Source organism: Gopherus flavomarginatus, chromosome 1, assembly GCF_025201925.1.
Source record: "Gopherus flavomarginatus isolate rGopFla2 chromosome 1, rGopFla2.mat.asm, whole genome shotgun sequence".
NCBI lineage: Eukaryota > Metazoa > Chordata > Testudines > Testudinidae > Gopherus > Gopherus flavomarginatus.
Genome location: NC_066617.1, coordinates 73,922,580 through 73,942,192, shown reverse-complemented (window position 1 = coordinate 73,942,192; position 19,613 = coordinate 73,922,580).

Genomic DNA, 19,613 nt, shown 5'->3' with positions numbered 1-19,613 from the left:
TATATCTTCTTCTCACAAAAGACACGCTGACAGCCTCTCTACCCATGTAGGCTTTCCCTTTGATGACAATGAGTTAGGAATGCACTTAGTCTTTTGACCTTCGACCATCATACATAATGGCCATGTGCTTTGAAGTTAGCATTTTCTGTTAAAGTCCTTCATTAGCATTTCATAAGATGTTTTTGATGAGTTATTTAGTTACAGAAGTACGCACAATGTAGATGTTTACCATTACATTGTAACAGGAACAGATAAATGAAAACAATACAAGTAACATTCCACTAGTCCTCATGAAGTTTAAACATCTGAATACACATTTATACATTTAACATTTTGATCTATACTAACACACAAGCAAATTGGTTTGTGACCCAGATCTGACCTGATCTGCCAGCATCACACATAGCACTGTTCATTGAACAAAGAACATTTCCAGTACCTGAAAGCCTAATGCGGTATGTAAATACCCGGCCAACTTTACTCCAGTATGCACTTAACCATCTCACGAGTGATGATTTTAAGACCTTCCATGGTAGTTATCTGAGATGAGTGTCTGAGCTGAGCTGGTAGTTAACTGACAACTTTAGAAGTAGGGACACAAAATCCTCCCATAATTTAGTAGCAAAGCATGTTATCTGTCTGACTTGACTTTCTTCTTCTCAGGTGCAGTTTGAAGGACTATCCCTACAAGCTGGGATCTGTGCCTAATGAGATGATATTTTACTCTTGTTTAAATAAGAGTTATTTTTGAAGTTTATAAGGAATTTAGTCTCCAGTGAAATATCTGGGATAATATGGCTTTTGTTGCCTTCCCTTTTTAAGTAGAAGTCATATATTAACAACGTGTGAAAGTTATTCAAGCTCTTTTCAACCATTTTCTGAAAGATAAATTGAAGGGAGAAAATTAACTTCCACAATGCAAGAATTCAACTCATGCTGTGGTTGAAAGAGCAACTAGCAGTAAGTGACAGTGAATGTAGTAATGATTAGAGCATATCCTCTGGGGCTACAGCTCAAGTCAAGTCCTGGTGGAATCAGATCAATACATTTCAACTTCTAGTTTTCCCCAAGGGTGCTCCACCCCCATTCCACCCTGAGGCCCTGCCCCACATTCCACATCTTCCCACGCTCTCTACCCCTCCTCGCAGCCCCTGCCCACCCCCTGCTCATCAGGGGCATTACCAAACAGCTGATCAGTGGCAGCGCTGCCAACAGCTGTGGCTGGTGGGTGCTGAGCACCCATTTTTTTTCCATGGGTGCTCCAGACCCGGAGCACCCACAGAGTTGGTGCCTATGAATTTCAAGGCTAGAAAGGACTCTTATGATAACTAAGTCTGACCTCCAAATGTAAAAGTACCAGAAATTTCACCTCTGCCATCAGGACTTCCCAAGACAAATCCAGGCTCCCTGGCACAATAAGTGGGGAAAATCCTACTCCATGGCCACAAAGCCACTTGAAGAGTATCCACTGACAGATGCCACGAGCATCCCAGGAGAAGTTTTCAGTATCTCACAGATGCAAGTGCCTGGCACACACTGATGGCACACACTGTGATTCTAAGGTGTCTCATTCTGTTGATTCCCTTCTTTTGGCAGTACTGCCAACTCCTAAAACATGATTTCTGGAAAAACAAGGTGGTAAGGTGGTGCCCATGGCGTTTTACTACCTTTACATTTCTTATTTCAGGGCCTTATCCTGCACTTTGAAAAACAGTCCGGATTGCTGATACAATTTTCTCCAACTTCAATCTCCTTTACCCAACCCAATCTTATTTAGATACTAGATCATTCATTCCACTCTGCCAGCTAAGTGAAATGTGATGGAGACAGACAGCTGGGTATCATCAGCATGCTGAAGATGCCACTCATTTTCTTGCTCTCCTAGTGGCTGCATATGGGGCCTGGAAGAAGACTTCTATTACAGAACATTTGAGGAAGAAAAGCAATTGCCCATGATGACTCTGTGTCCTCTTGCAAAAGGAGCAGAGCCACTTGAGTGACACCAGCCACTTTGCCAACCATTTCCTTTGTCAAAGGCATCTGATAGATGGAAATACTCAATAGATCTGACAATGTGGAGCTGCTCGGTAATGAGTACACCAAAATATGATTTTATTTTGTGTTTTACATCTGATCTAGTATATTGGGATGCCAGAAAGGAGCAGACAGTTTCAATACACTCCCTGAGAGGTAGGTACAGTCCTGAGACTGATTGCTTCATTGTTCAGGCAGTTATACCCATTCAGCATTAATGGCTGGCCAACTGGAGGGAAAAACAGTCTGAGGCAAAAGTCACACCTGGGCCTGTAATACTATCTTGATGACATAGCAATACCAGCCAAACCCTAGTGTGGCTGCAACTATGGCAACAGGAGAATGACTGTCATTCAGAGACGTCATGTATGCAGACCTCCACCAGAGGGATCTGTTGGCATAGGTCTATCAGCCAAGGCTCTACAGTACACAGCGTGGACAAGCCCAGACTCTGAGACAAAGTGGGACCAGACTGGGTCCCAAGAGCTCCTTGGCTTCCTAACAGAATGTAAGGTGATTCTGTTCTGGTCCTGTAACAGAAGAGGTAGGCCCAGCTAACTTGGTTTGTAGTGAAACATAAAGATTAGATGAGGTTCAATATATACTGTATGTAGGCTCTTTGTTTAGTGAAATCTCTTTCTCTAAAGCTTTGTTCCTACAGCTGAATAAAACACTTGGATTTAAGAAGACTGTTGGCCAGTGGCACTGTCACAGGTCCCCAAAGATCAGATCCAGCAGGTGCTTGAACCCCTGTCAGTTCTGCAGGGTAATAAGTAGTTGGCATAGATGGGGTGTGTCATGGTATAATTCCCCACTCCGAACCTTAGCGTCCAAAAGATGGGGTACCAGCATGAATTCTTCTAAGCTTAATTACCAGCTTAGAACCTGTAGCGCTGCCACCAACCAGGAATTCCAGTGCCTGGTACACTCTGGTACCCCCAAAACCTTGCCCGGGGACCCCCAAGTCCCAGACCCTCTGGATCTTACCACAAGGAAAGTAAACCCTTTCCCCCACCGTTGCCTCTCCCAGGCTTCCCCTCCCTGGGTTACCCTGGAAGATCACTGTGATTCAAACTCCTTGAATCTTAAAACAGAGAGGAAAATCCACCTTCCCCCCTCCTTCTCTCTCCCCCTCCCAGACTCACCCTGAGAGAGAAAGTAATCCTAACACAGAGAGAAAATAACCTTTCTCTCTCCCTTCCCTCCTTTCTCCCCACCAATTCCCTGGTGGATCCAGACCCAGTCCTCTGGGTCTCACTAGACTAAAAAAAAAACCAGGTTCTTAAACAAGAAAAGCTTTTAATTAAAGAAGGGGAAAAAAAGTAAAAATTATCTTTGTAAATTTAAAATGGAATAGGTACAGGGTCTTTCAGCTATAGACACTGGGAATACCCTTCCAGCCTATGTATACAAGTACAAATTAAAATCTTTTCAGCAAATACACATTTGAACTCCTCCCAGCCAAATACACATTTGCAAATAAAGAAAACAAACATAAGCCTAACTCGCCTCATCTACCTCGTACTCACTATTCTGGATCTATAAGAACCTGTATCAGGGAGATTGGAGAGAAACCTGGTTGCATGTCTGATCCCTCTGAGCCCCCAGAGTGAACAACAACCAAAACTAACAGCACAGCACAAAAACTTCCCTCCCTCAAGATTTGAAAGTATCCTGTCCTCTGATTGGTCCTCTGGTCAGGTGACAGCCAGGCTCACTGTTCTTGTTAACCCTTTCCAGGCAAAAGAGATATGAAGCACTTTTATTCTATGAACTCTTACTTATCTGTTTATGACAGGGTGTTTGTGACCCAAGGATCCCTTGATGCCAACTGGCAGAGGGCACAGGGATGCATAGGGTTGTACATGGATCTCTGATCTCAAAGGGTGGCATGTGAGGTGTCTACTGACAGCCAGCACCCTACGGGTTGTCATAATCATTGCAAAACATATGTAGAGGTAATATCTATAGTGCTATTTATCAATACTTCAAATTATGTTCTTAGGGTCTTGGAGTTAAGGCTGGTTGCCAGAAGGTGATGTACCTTGGAAATATTCCCTTCAGGCAGGAGGTAACAGCCACTTATCTCCCTGTCTGGCCATTTGTATACTGTTTGCCTCACACTGTGTGCCTATTGGCACACTGAGACAGGTGCGAATTGAGAGATTGCAAAATCTACAAGAGCTGAAATCCACAGAAAGAAACAAACTGTAGGGGGGTGCTCTGTTAATAATTAAAAACAGAGGACTGGTCTGGAGTGCAAAAAGACACACAAAATCCTTCATGTAGCAGGCAAACTGACAATGTGCCTGTCTCTTGAAAGGAGGATCACAGTGAGCCTTGTTGTAAAGCACTGCACAATTTTGGGGAGAACAATACTTTATTAGACATGGGAGAGAGACAGGAGGCTCTAGAATACATGTTTATAAAATAAAATCATATGTGACCATTTGTTTCCAATGGTTCTTCTTGCTGCTACTTCAATCTCTGTGCTTTGTTAAAGAAACTTACATTTGATTTCACTTTAAACAAATATAAGTGCTATGAATTAAGCAGAGTGATGATCTGAGGTGGACCTGGTAAGCTGTGATGCACTATTTCTTTGGAAGCAGTGAATTTGTGAATACTGGCAGTGTCCAGTGGACTGGGGGCTAGACGTAAGGAGATGCTTGGAGGTTTTCAGGGTTGGGGTGTGCCAATTGCTAACCTGTAGAGTGACAGTGGAGCCTGTGAGCCCTAGAAGGAAGTGCTTGTGTTGCCTGTGGCTAGTGGAGTTGGGGGAGCTCACCCCCAGCAGGCACAGATAGGCATCCTCACCAGGGCTGGCTCCAGGGGTTTGGCCACCCCAAGCAGCCAAAAAAAAAAATAAGAAAAGAAAAGCCGTGATTGCGATCTGCAGCAATTCAGTGGGAGGTCCTTCGCGGGAGTGAGGGACCCTCCACCGAATTGCCGCCGAATACGTGAAAGTGCCGCCCCTCTCCAGAGTTGCCGCCCCAAGCACCTGCTTGATAAGCTGGTGCCTGGAGCCTGCCCTGATCCTCACAAAGGGGCAGGTGGTAGTGAGGTGCCTCACAACCCTGGGTACTCCCAAGAAGCATCACAGAGTCTTTCCAAGATTCTGGTCTGTGTGGGAGAATTAAAAGTCACCCTGAGACAGATATGGGCAAAGAGGCCCAAGACCTCAGCTCTGTGCTGTCAGAGAGATCAGAAAGAGGGCAGGGATATAACTAGCCCTGTAATCTTGACAATATCTACGGCTATGGGATCACTAGGCTGCACATTTTCTGACCTCAGCCCTAGGCTGAAAGCTAACTGTATTGGAATAAAGAAAATTGAAAACTCAGCTATGACAGTTGAGAATCACAACTTTTTTCAACAATTATCCAAAAAAAAAGTGAGATTGGAGTCAATCTGATGGTTAGCAAGATCTTAATTGTTGAGTCAGCTTCTTTAGAAACAACTGGGGTCACTCCTTATTTATTTCCCTTTCTAAAAAGAAGACCTTGATCATCTTAAACAATGGGTCCACTATCTTCTCACTCAAAGGCACCAACTTCTAGTTTTCCATGGGGGTGATCCACCCTGACTCTGCCCCATAGCCCTGCCCCCACTCCACCCCCTTCTCCCAAGGCTCTGCCTTTGCTTTGCTTCTTCCTACCCTCACTCCGCTCCCTCCACTGAGGCCCTGCCGCAGCCAGTCGGCTGTTTGATGGCACCTCCAATTAGTTCATTGAGGGGTACTGCCGAATAGCTGATTGACAGCAGCACCTTCAAATAGCTGTGGCCAATGGTTCTGAGTATCCACTGTGACAGTGCCCCCCATAAGACTTGATGGAAATATGCTTATGAATGTATATATATGACACAAGTGGAATATGTTGTACGCTACATATGCCATGTAACATATCTATGTAAAGGTTATGATCTACTGAATCAATTAATCCTATTTGTATGCATGTATCATTGTTTGTATTCGAAGTTATGAATATTAGCTGCATACTTGTTTGATTCTAAGTAGGTTTTAGTGAAGCAGTTCATCAGCTTCCTGAGAAAAGACCATTCTTAGTAAGACAATCAAGAAGACTTAAGCCAATAATGAACTTGGAAATGCCAGTCCACATCTGGGCTTTCCCAGGAGTGTGGCTTGGCTGGTAAGGAACTCAGTCATGCATGGACATGTGACTTTCGCAGGTGACCCCCTAATTCCATTTTGTAGCTAGACTTTACATGGGAGAGATGAGGGGGTCTCCACCCACAAGAGAAAGTCTATTTAAACCTCTGGGAGACCCCTCCATTTTGTCTTCAGTTGGCTAAAGAGAGATAGGCTCTCCACCCCCAAGGATACCTGAAAGGAACTGGAACAAAGGACAGTAGCTACAGGGGTCTGATTGATTGCTGAACACAGACTAGAAGGAGAATAATCTCTAAAAGGAAGCTTACTGGGTGAGGTTTTCATCTGTATTCAGTTTCTTAGACATAGACTTGTGTGTTCTATTTTATTTTGCTTGGTAATTCACTTTGTTCTATCTGTTACTTCTTGGAACCACTTATATCCTACTTTCTGTATTTAATAAAATCACTTTTTACTTTTTAATTAACTCAGAGTATGTGTTAATACCTGGGGGGGGGGCAAACATCTGTGCATGTCTCTCTATCAGTGTTATAGAGGGCGAGCAATTTATGAGTTAACCCTGTATAAACTTTATACAAGGTAAAACGGATTTATTTGGGATTTGGACCCCATTAGGAGTTGGACATCTGAGTGTTAAAGACAGGAACAGTCCTGTAAGCTGCTTTCAGGTTAAGTCTGCAGCTTTGAGGCACTGTGATCCAGACCCTGGGTCTGTGTTTGAGCAAATTGGTGTGTCTGGCTCAACAAGACAGGGTACTGGAGTCCTAAGCTGCCAGGGCAAGAAAGCAGAAGCAGAAGTAGCGTTGGCACATCAGTTGGCAGTTCCCAAGGGGGTTTCTGTGATACAACCCGTCACACTCACTATTTTTTTTTCTGTGGGTGCTCCAGCACCGGAGCATCCACGAAGTCAGCACCTATGTCCCCACTGGCCTCCATCAGCCAAGCAAGACCTGAACCCAACTCATAGGCTGTAACCTGTAGCATTTCCAGCACTTCAGAACCATAGAGAGTAACAATCACTGGTTGAAATTCAAGCAGTCCAAGCATGTGTGTATAAAGAGTATGAACACTTGTTACAGAGAGGCAGATTAGTCCAGATCCAAGCAATGCTTTATTTTTCCATTAAAACTCCTAATGGTGAGAGAGAGCCAGTTCTGTAACTGAGTGGAGGTAGCCTGCATTATCTGGTTTGACTGCAACATGGAATAGGTCTTCTTGCAGATTCTGAAGTGGCAGCAAAGAAACATTTCCTCCCCTCTGGACTTGAACAGTATAAAGACTTCAGAACTTCTTGTGTCACTATTGGTCTGACTTGGGATGAAATTTCTGCTACCTGTGCTTTCGCCAGCTCCCCACCTGCTTCATATTTAACTATGGTGACTGATGAGAGCAAAGCCAGGGACAGGCTATTTAGGGACCACTATACTGAAGGTTGAGGATTATTAAATTCCAAAGATGTAAATTTCTTATTAAATCAGTTTAGGTCTCTTCTCATCAGAACTGTGATCCTTTTCACCAGGGTTATCTCCTCCTTTTACTGAGGCTACAAGGATTACAGCAGTTCAGTTAAGTGTAACAAGATGAAGATGCTGCCTGTTCCATCTGTACCTTGTACCTTGATCTTCCTCAACCATGCAAAATCTGAAATTACAGCTACATCCACTGAAAACTGCTAGTGATATCTGGTATTTTTCCTTGTACAGTTTCACCAGGACTGGGTCTCCTGCTGTTATTCTCGTGAAAGTTTTGGTCTGTATTCTGACAGCTAAAGTAGCCTGGAGACTTAGAGCAGACATATAAGAGGGTCACTTCGGATGAGATTTACCTCTATGGCTGGCAGTATTATTCGATCTGTCATCTCCCAAGCAGCTGAACTAAACTTACACTGGTGACTAGCATGCCCAGAATATTCCTAACTCTTAAAATTGCTCCTTTGACCTATGCTGTCTCTGTTGCTGACTACCATTATTTCCTGTCTCCTGCATTAAAGAAACTCATGGGTGCTGAATAAGAGATGTTTAAACACCAGTGATTAAGGTGGATATTTTCAATTCTACTTGGAGTTTTCACAGTGCAATTTTCAGTAATGTAAAGAGCTGTGTGGGGAAAGGTCTATAAATAATGCTGATATTCATATATTTTAAAATCAGGAAGAATCATTAGATCATCTAATCTGACCTCCTGCATCACAGGTCATTCTCTTTCACTGAGTTACCTCTGTATTGAGCCTGATAACTTTGACTAAAGCATACCTCCCAGAAAGCATCCAGACTTGATCTGAAGAAATCAAGAGAGAGAGAATTCATCTCTTCCCTTGCTAGTTTGTTTTAATGGTTTATCACCCTCACTATTAAAAAAATGTGTGCCTTATTTTGAATTTGTCTGGCTTCAGCTTCCAGCCATTGGATCCTATTATGTCTTTCTCTGCTACATTAAAACCCCTGTTAATGCCTGGTATTTTCTCCCCATTAAGGTACTTAGACACTGTGATCAAGTGATCTCTCAAACTTCTTTTTGATAAGCTAAACAGTTTTAAATATCCCACTGTAAGGCATTTACTCTAGTAATTGAATCATTTTTGTGGTTTTTCTGCATCCTCTCTAAAATGTGAACACCAGTACTGTACACAGTAGACCAGCTTCAGTCCCTCCGTTGCCATGCACAGAGGTATAATCACCTCCCTATTCCTATGCACTAGTCCCTTGCTTATACAGCCACACATTAGTTAGCCCTTTGGGACACAGCATTGCACTGGGAGCTCATGTTGAGTTGTTTGTCCAATAGGATCCTTAAGTCCTTTTCAGAGTCATTGCTTTCCAGGATATAGTCCCTGTTCTGTAGTTATGACCTGCATTTCTTGTTGCTAGATGTATGACCTTGCATCTGGCTATTTTAAAATGCATTTTATTTAAATGGGCCCAGCTTACCAAGTGATCCAGATCAATGTGTATGACTATCCTGTCATCCTTACCACTACACCAATCTTTGTGCAAATTTTATCAGCTGTGATTTTATATTTACCTCCAAATAACTGATAAAAATATTGAATAGCACCAAGTCAAGCACTGATGCCTGCAGAACCACAATAGGAAAAAACCTATTTGACAATTCTGATTTACCATTCACAACTACTTTTTTGTAGAGGTTTGTCAGTTAACCAGCTCTTAATCCATTTAATATTTGCTTTAATAATACTGTAGTGCTAATTTATAATGTTGTATAGTACTAAGTCAAACCTCTTATGAAAGTCTAAGTATGTTACGTCTACACAGTTACATTTATCAGCCAAACTTGTAATCTCCTCAAAGAATGACATCAGGTCTGTATGACAGTACCTATTTTCCACAAAACCATGCTGGCTGGCATTAATTATATTCCCATTATTTAATTCTCAGTTGAAGCCTATAGCATCTTTTCCATGATTGTATATGAAACTAATATCAAGATAACCAGCCTGTAATTACCCAGGTCATCCCGCTTGTCCCTTTTCAATATTGGCACAATATTAGCATTCTTCCAGTCTTCTAGAATTGCCCTGGTATTCTGAGATTTATTAAAATTATCAGTGGACCAGAGATTTCCTCAGCCAACTCTTTTAGGATTCTTAGGCGCAAGTTACCCAGGCCTGCTGATTTCAAAATGATTACCCCTAATAGATGACTAACGTTTTCCTTAGTTACCAATGGATTGGAAAGTAAGCCGTCATCCTCATGTGATGAGTACTTCACCCTGCTTCTTTCCAAATACAGAACAGAAATATTTATTGAACACTTCTGAGTTTTCTGCATTAGCAGTTTTACTGTCTCAATCTACTAGTGGGCTTATACAATGTTTAGGACTTATTTTATTCCCAATATATTTAAACTACTTATTGTCCTTAAACATTATATCCTCACACGATTGAAAAACAGATATCTCCAGCATCCATCAGTGTAATTGTCAGTAGGGCCTGTCCTTTCTTCCCCGTCTGAAAAGTGTCCGTCCAACATATTTGCGACCATGAACAAATTAACATGAACTTGTATATTTTACTTCTGAAGCAAAGCCAAGAGCAGAGGGCTTTTGCTATATGAAGATGCAGGCTAATTTTAGAGATTTTCAGAGCTTTATGCTACTTTTCAAACCTGCTCAGACTTTGTGGCTTCTAAAACAACAGCCTTTGGAAATGTCCACAAATGTTTTCTCATTACCCATTCCTGTATTTAAAACTTGATCTCAGTGATAAAATGCCTGTCTTGGTCTATTTTAATGAATTACTATCAGATGTTAAATTTAGGAAACAAACTGTTTTGCACCACTGGGCTTTACTGCTCAAAGGCATATAATTGCAGAAACTCCTCACAGTCCTTTCAGGTTCTTACTGAAAGCAATGTGAGGGGGAGGGAGAGGAAGAGGTTTTTACTGTTAATGGGATTCCAGCTGCTTTGTGTACAAAGTCTTTCCAGGACACAAGAAAAGCCTCATTTACAAATTGAATATAATAATCTAAATTAAACCAATTATTTGGTTGACATCCCACTCTGCTGAGGTAAAGGATAATGGTGTGTTTGTCTGCTAGGAAAAACACATGCATGCTTTCAGCAATAAGCAGGCCAATGATACCCCAAGCCAGGCTCAGCAACGTACTGTACCTGTTTCTTGAATAGTCTTGTGGCTGTTAATTATGAGCCAACCAATGAGAATGCTTTGGCATAATTTCCTGGTAATAACCATAATTTGATGTTTTGCGTAAATTTTGATGTATTTAGGCTCAGCTCAACTATGGTTTGGCTTTTTTCTCCAACTATTCTAATGTGCCAAGCTCTATGCTTTGTGAACAATGTGAAATACTTGAAGTTTTCTTCCTTCTTCAAAATTATATAAAACTTAAGCTATAAAACTTGATTTTAAATGGTTCTTTTAATAGCTCCTTTACCACCCATCAGGCCATTGCATTCCTTTTTGGATAATGTAACTTTTTTAAAGACAAACCAGCACTGGACAATTTTTATTTATTTATCAGGGGGTAGCCGTGTTCGTCTGGATCTGTAAAAGCAGCAAAGAATCCTGTGGCACCTTATAGACTAACAGACGTTTTGGAGCATGAGCTTTCGTGGGTGAATACCCACTTCCTCAGATGCATGTAATGGAAATTTCCAGGGGCAGGTATATATATGCTAGCTAGCAAGCTAGAGATAACGAGGTCAGTTCAATCAGGGAGGATGAGGCCCTGTTCTAGCAGTTGAGGTGTGAAAACCAAGAGAGGAGAAACTGGTTCTGTAATTGGCTAGCCATTCACAGTCTTTGTTCAATCCTGAGCTGATGGTGTCAAATTTGCAGATGAACTGAAGCTCAGCAGTTTCTCTTTGAAGTCTGGTCCTGAAGTTTTTTGCTGCAGGATGGCCACCTTAAGGTCTGCTATAGTGTGGCCAGGGAGGTTGAAGTGCTCTCCTACAGGTTTTTGTATATTGCCATTCTTAATGTCTGATTTGTGTCCATTTATCCCTTTCCGTAGAGACTGTCCAGTTTGGCCGATGTACACAGCAATGCCCCTCTGCTATGTACATCGGCCAAATTGGACAGTCTCTACGGAAAAGGATAAATGGACACAAATCAGACATTAGGAATGGCAATATACAAAAACCTGTAGGAGAGCACTTCAACCTCCCTGGCCACACTATAGCAGACCTTAAGGTGGCCATCCTGCAGCAAAAAAACTTCAGGACCAGACTTCAAAGAGAAACTGCTGAGCTTCAGTTCATCTGCAAATTTGACACCATCAGCTCAGGACTGAACAAAGACTGTGAGTGGCTTGCCAATTACAGAACCAGTTTCTCCTCTCTTGGTTTTCACACCTCAACTGCTAGAACAGGGCCTCATCCTCCCTGATTGAACTGACCTTGTTATCTCTAGCTTGCTTGCTAGCATATATATACCTGCCCCTGGAAATTTCCTTTACATGCATCTGAGGAAGTGGGTATTCACCCACGAAAGCTCATGCTCCAAAACGTCTGTTAGTCTATAAGGTGCCACAGGATTCTTTGCTGCTTTTATTTATTTGTAATACATAAATACATACATATCTGTAACACTGCCAGACCCCAACCAAGATCAGAGCCCCATTGTGCTAAGCATTGTAAAGACATATAGTAAGAGAAAGTCCCTGCTCCAAAGAATTTACAGTATAAATAGACAAGAAAGGTGGGATGAGAAACAAGGCTAAAGTGGCATGCACAAGTTCACACAGTAGGTTAGTAGCAAAGCTGGGGACAAAACTTAAAACTTCTGTCTCCCAGCTCAGTGCTCTATCCACTAGACCAGTGATAATCAATTAGATCTACCCATGGGCCAATTTGAGAATTTTATGACAAGGAGCGGGCCATTTGTGCAGAAGGCTGACAACATTTAAAAAATAAACTTTAGCTGCCAATAAATAAATACCCTGATTGCAATATAAGTATTAGTGTTTCTATCTTTTAACAAAGTTTATAAATCAACATTATTGTCTACAGTGCTTAATTTATAATGAAAGATGTGCCAAGGCTCAGCACTGACAAGCTCCGGCACAAATTAAGCATTGGCAAATGCATGTTTTATATCACCTTTGCACCACTCACTTCTTGAATTGCACTGAGACCTCCTTAGCCATAGCCGAAGACCTGGGCTAGAATGTACCAAAGCATATAAAATACACTGAAGATTAAAAGAAAAACAACTAAGTCAAAACCCAAAGCAAATCAGACTCTATAAAGTCTGTGAAGTAAAGTTTGTTAGCTGTTGGGTTTTAAAACCCACTGGTTCGTATCTAAGCAAAATATGAATGACCATATGGAATCTAACAACTTAAATTATAAACCAAATTATGATTAGCTGCCTTGTGTTTGTGAGTAACCAGCTGTTACTTTGACAAGTCAGCAAGAATTTTCCACTGATCAGGCTCCCTGTTATTTTAATTTGAGGCAAGTATGGAGGAAAGGGAGCATCATATGAGATTCTTGGGACAAATTCGCCACTCTGCCAAGTTCACTTCATGCCACAAACTTAAACTGACCAGAGACTGATCCTGGAGAACTTTCCCTGTGTTGGGGAATCTCCACCGGCACTAGGCTGGTGGAGACAAAACATCTCCCTTTTATGCCAGCTGCACCTCCCTTGGCATAAGGGGTTGGAGGAGGTGTGTCAAGGGTGCATTGTAGAGAATAAAGTTCTACTATATGAGATGCTTTGCAGGCATTTGCTCCATTTGTGTCTGACTTTAGCCAGTGGCTGAAATTAGAGTAGGACTCTTACTTCTTTAATTACCACTAGGGTTAGGCGACTGCCACTGTCCACTACATACAAATGCAGCTCAAAAGTAGTGGAGCATTGGGCCTTTCCTGCCTTCTGGTACAACAAGCTCTGAAGAGTTCAGGAAAGAGATGAGAGAGTTCTCTTCAAATTGTTCTAGACTACAAGTGCCTATGGCCTGCTTCTGCTTATAGAATATTGTGTCATATTCTGTCCCTTTTATTCACTTAAAGTAATACCTTTACTCCATGAATAGTCCCCCTGATGACATCAGTGGGCTTGCTCACTAGGGCCTGGTCTACACTAGGGTTAGGTCAACATAAGCTGCCTTTCATCCACCTGGCTGTGGAAGTATTCACTTAAATTTGATGCCCGCCAATGTAAGTGCTTAGTAACACCACTTCCCTGAGTGGCATAGAGTCACAGTCAATATAATTAGGTCAACACAGTTTCAGTGTAGACCCTGTGTGGCTTACATTGACTGTTACTGGAAGCCATCCCACAATGCCCTGCATATTACCAAAGGAATTGGGACCCTCTCCCATACAGGCCCATTCCCTTAAATTACTATCTATCACCTATCATAACCCCAGGATTTACACTAGTCACTCTTAAGAGATAACACAAAATAGGGTTTATTAACAAAACACTCGATGGTTTAACACTCAAAGCAGGCAAAGAACTAAAGCAAATGTGGGTTACAAATATCATCTACTTTACTCAATCTTGTGCAGGAGACAACCAAAACCAGGAGTCCCAGGAAACCGAACAGGAGCAGTGGACCAGGAACTCAAACCAGGAACCAGGGGACCAGGAACTTTATGGAAGCATATGCCACAGTGGAACCAGGAACAGGTAGGTGTCAGGAACAGGTAAGTGTCTTCTATCTTCTGTCTTGCTTCTTCTCTGATGTTACCACAAACAGACAAAGACTGCCACTAGAGTGAGCAGCACCTGGTATACTGTTCTGAGTCCTTATATAATCTCGTGTTACCTGGCAGATTTTCCCCCACAGGCAGGTGATCTATCCTGCCTTTCCTATATTTTCCCACCATTGTCCCTGTTAGTAGGTAGAACTCTTCTAGGCTTGCCCAATCAGAGGTAAAGGGTAGCAAAAGAGTGCCAAACAGAGCAACAAGAAAGTGAACCAATATGGAGGTTGACAAACAACAAAATAAAAATGGCGGATAATCCCTAACATGCACAGACAAATCAATATAATTCATACAAGCTCTGCTGTTGAGGACGTGCACCACCAACACAAAGAACCAAGTGCATGTGCACGCAATATAATAACTGCGGTGGCTGTATGCAACGTAAGTTAGATCGTCATAATTTCATAGTGGAGACATGGCGAAAGTTACGTACTGCTCAATGTGAGTAGGAAGGGCAGGATTTGGCCTTATGTAATCAGAGATGGCTCTACTGTTTTTGCCGCCCCAAGCAGCGCGGGGGCAGTCCATGTGCCGTTAGAGCGGCTCGCTCGTTTCCGCGGCGGTAGCAGTTCAGAGGCAGCTTCTGTCTTCAGCCATAAGACAGAAGCTGCGCCCCCGTGGACAGCTGAACATAGAAGCTGCTGCCTAATCGCCGCAGCCAGGAAACGTGCCTGCCACCCTAACTGCACATGGACTGCTCCCACCGTCCAGCGGCAATTCAGCACGCTGCATGGGGGCAAAAACACAGGGACTGCCGTCCCTTGAAGAATGCCGCCCCAAGCACCTGCTTGGAATGCTGGTGCCTGGAGCCGGCCCTGTATGTAATTATGTATTTCAAAATTAATTTGTGAATGATTCCATTGACGCTTTGTGATTGCACTGCTGTCCCAGTAAAATAAAGGGCCTGTTAAAAATCACTTTCCCTCCCCCACTCCTCCATGGATAACAGAGAAAAGAACTATTGCTAATTAATATGTCTTATCTACTGAAAAGCTTAAGCAATTCATCAGAGCAACTGAATTATCTCGATGATGCAGAAAACTCAAATGACGGGGAAATGACTTCTTCATTATAAAATCCTAGAACAATGTGTCAAATCAAACCTGGTTCTCTAAAGTCCTTCAAAGAAAAGACTTCTCAATTAGCCACAGAACATAATATGGATACTCCTGAAATGTTTTCTATTTAATGAGCAGCTGTTACTGGCTAACCTCATTTTAAATAAGAGAGAATTAGTGCCAGCTGCAAAACTCATTCACTGGAAAGTGAATTGCAGTTGGTATTATGCTTGCTATAAATATTTTTAATGAAAAATGGTTTTCTGTATCTTGAATTGGTATAATAGTAATGATGCTTAGTGAGAGTTATCAGAGTTCTAATGGGATTTTTCTTCATGTATAGCGGGGGCTATTTATTCTGCCATAATTTTGCTATAGCAGAAATCTACACAAGATGCTTGCAAATTTGTGAAAAATATGAGTTGCAAGCTTTCATAAATATAAAGGGAAGGGTAACCAACTTTCTGTATACTGTACTATAAAATCCCTTCTGGCCAGGGTCACAAAATCCTTTTACCTGTAAAGGGTTAAGAAGCTCAGGTAACCTGGCTGGCACCTGACCAAAAGGACCAATAAGGGGACAAGATACTTTCAAACCTGGGAAGGGGGGAAAAGACTTTGTTTTGTCTGTTCTTCGTGCTTGCTGGAGACAGATCAAGAAAGCAAGCAACCCAACTCCATTAGTAAGTACTAGCAAATAAATGCATTTGATTACTTCTATTTTGGCTTGTGATTTTCCTTGTCTAGAGGGAGGTTTATTCCTGGATTTGTAACTTTAAGGTTTTGCCTAGAGGGGAGATTCTCTATGTTCTTGAGTCTTTTGTTATTCTGTAAAGTACTTACCATCCCGATTTTACAGAGGTAATTCTTTTACCTTTTCTTTAATTTAAAATTCTTCTTTTAAGAACCTGATTGATTTTTCATCATTTTGAGATCCAAGGGTTTGGGTCTGTGTTTGTCTGTACCAATTTGTGAGGATATTATTCTCAAGCCTGCCCAGGAAAGGGGGTGTAGGGGCTTGGGGGATTAGTCTCAAGCCTGCCCAGGAAAAGGGTTGTAGGGGTTTGGGGGGATATTTGGGGAAGGTAGGGCTCCAAGTGGCCCTCCCTAAATGTTTGTTTAAATCATTTGGTGGTGGCAGAATTACTTAATCCAAGGAATAGAGGAGTTTTTAACCTAAGATGGTAGAACTAAGTTTAGGAGGTCTTTCATGCAGGTCCCCACATCTGTACCCCAGAGTTCAGAGTGCGGAGGGAACCCTGACACAAACATATATTGCAGATGTGTTTCAGGCAAATTTTCACAGGCATTATCCTGAATCCTTTAAAAATTATAGGGTCAGAGTCAGGTTATTTAGGTCTGACTTTGAAATCCAGAAAACAGATTATCATTTTTAAATATCTCCAGCATATTATATCCCACTACTGTCAATATAATTTTTAAAAAGGAAACAGTTTTGTGCAATCTAAAGTATTTTGTGCTTTGTTATTGTAGAAAGAAGAGAATGAATATGGGAAATAACTTACTCTTGTTGTTAAACTGTACCATGTTTCCCCATGCTGAGTAGTAATTTACTCCATTTTAAAATGCTCCCTAATAGAGACTGCTCATTACATTAATGTATCACTTGATGTGATAAGAGTGGCAAAATCTGGCCCATAAGAGTGATGACCTGCAAGGAATTATATGAAGCAGGACCATGCAGACCTGACTGCCAAAGGGAATAAACTGGAGGTCAGTGGAAAAGGACAATGTGGTGTAAAAAAGTGCTCATAATCAAATACAACTGAGTGACTGAAAAGAGCTCTTCAGCTACTTGCCATGGTAACTAAGCAAATGCATTGATTTGTTTTTAAATTAGTGGGCCTAATTTTCCAATGGAATTACACTAGTATAAAACTGGAGAAACACAGTGGTGAATTAAGCCCAGTGTTTAAAAACAGCATATTGATCTTCTATTTTTTACTTTTTAAATTAGTTTTATGCATTTATCATACCTGTTTTACCAGTCAAATTGTAAGTGAATCTGACCTAGCCAGTTGTACACAATACAAATTGCTAATGAGCGCTGTGATGCTGCGGGGTGGAGGGGGTCTTGGGGTATTTGTCTCTCCTTTTTAGGCTTAGGGCATGGCTACACGTGCAGATGTAGAGCACTGTGAGTTAAACCCACCTTCAGAGAGCGCAGTAGGGAAAGCGCTGCAATCTGTCCACATTTGCGACACTTGCAGCGGTGCATTATGGGCAGCTATCCCAGCATGCAAATAACTTAAACGTGCTTTTCAAATGGGGAGGGGGGTGGAGTGGGACAGGGAGTGCGTTGTGCATATGTGGGGGGAGAGAGAGTAGGTTTTGGGAGGCTGAGAGCATGTCAGCATGCTGTTTTGTAAGTTCAGACAGCAGCAGACCCCTCCCCGCACCTCTCTCTATCACACACAGCATTCCACACTTATCTGTCTCGGAGCAGATAAGCAGCCGGCTGTCAGAAACGGAACTTTCAAACAGCATATCCGCATTCCTACAGCAAGTTCAAAACAATGAGAAGAGTGGCCACTTGACTTAAGGGGATTATGGGACATTTCCAGAGGCTGATCAGAGCACAGTAAAGCAACACCTCATCCACACTGGCTCCGCGGCGCTTCAGTGGGAGCGCAGCAAACATTATTCCACTCACTGAGGTGGAGTACCAGCAGTGCTGTAGCCACAGAGTCAGAGCAATCTACGTGCCTTGCCAGTGTGGACTGGGAGTGAGCAAGTGCACCCGGGGCAGCTTTAATGCGCTGTAACTTGCAAGTGTAGCCAAGCCCTAAGTCTACACTACACAGCTTTTAGCAACATGGCTGTGTCTTCACAGCCGTGCTGCTAAAAGTCGTGCAATGTAGCCACTGTTTGTCAGCTCTTCTGCTGACAAAAACTTCCACCCCCCAACAAGGTAGACATAGTTTTAGTCTCCCCTTTGAGAAGCATTGCCAGCAAAGTGACAGAGAGTCTAGTGAAGAAAGGAAACTCCAGGCTGTTTCTTTGCTAAGATGTAGATTTTTGTACCTACTCCCTTCCTTGCTAAAGAATGGCCACATAGCAGGTAATAGTCCATCAGCCTTGTTGACTGCTGACTAAGGTGTCAGTTTGCCCTGTGTCTCTGAGGAACTGGTTTTGACACTCCCCAGACTTATCTGGGAAACATATTTAAGTCTTGATTTCAGCTTATGTTCATAACTTTACACATAATGTGCTTGTGACATTGCAGTCTATATGATTTCATAAAAATTTTATAATGAGTGAATATAATGTAACTGGAATATGATTCATGCAAAAGGTCTCTTGTAAAGTATCATTACAAAGCTTATTGTCTACTGAGGGTGGTCATCCTATTTGTATAAAGGTATCACTCTTGTATCTGAAACTAGAAATATGAAATATAACTCTGAGGACCTATTGTAATTATGCAAAGTGTGGACCATTAATGGCTCCCATCAACCAGGACAATTGACTGGATAGCTCTGTTTGCAGGCAAGCCTTCCTGTGAGTCAGGCTGAGAGGAATGAAGGCTTGCGGTCTTACAGTGACATGTGATCATGTCACATGAACTGGAATCCATCTTTAACCTGGTGCTTTTCCAGTGGGGGGTGGGGAGTGGAAACCCAGAGGAACAAAGGATTCCCACCTTATGCAAAAGATATATAAATGGGTGGAACAGAACAAAGAAGAGAGAGAAGCCATCATGAAGAATCCCCTAGCTACTGCCTAAGCTGGAACAAGAGCTGTACCAGAGGAAAGAATTGTGCCCAGGCCTGGAAGATGTCCACTCTGAGGAAAAATCTTACTGAAGTATCTCTGAGGGTGAGAATATCTGTATTCAGTTTGATTAGATATAGATTTGCGCATTTTATTTTATTTTGCTTGGTGACTTACTTTGTTCTGTCTGTTACTACTTGGAAGGAACCACTTAAATCCTACTTTCTGTATTTAATAAAATCACTTTTTACTTATTAATTGACCCAGAGTATGTATTAATATCTGGGGGAGCAAACAGCTGTGCATATCTCTCTACCAGTATTATAGAGGGCGAACAATTTATGAGTTTACCCTGCATAAGCTTTATACAGGGTAAAACGGATTTATTTGGGTTTAGACCCCATTGGGAGTTGGGCATCTGAATGTTAAAGACAAGCACACATCTGTGAGCTG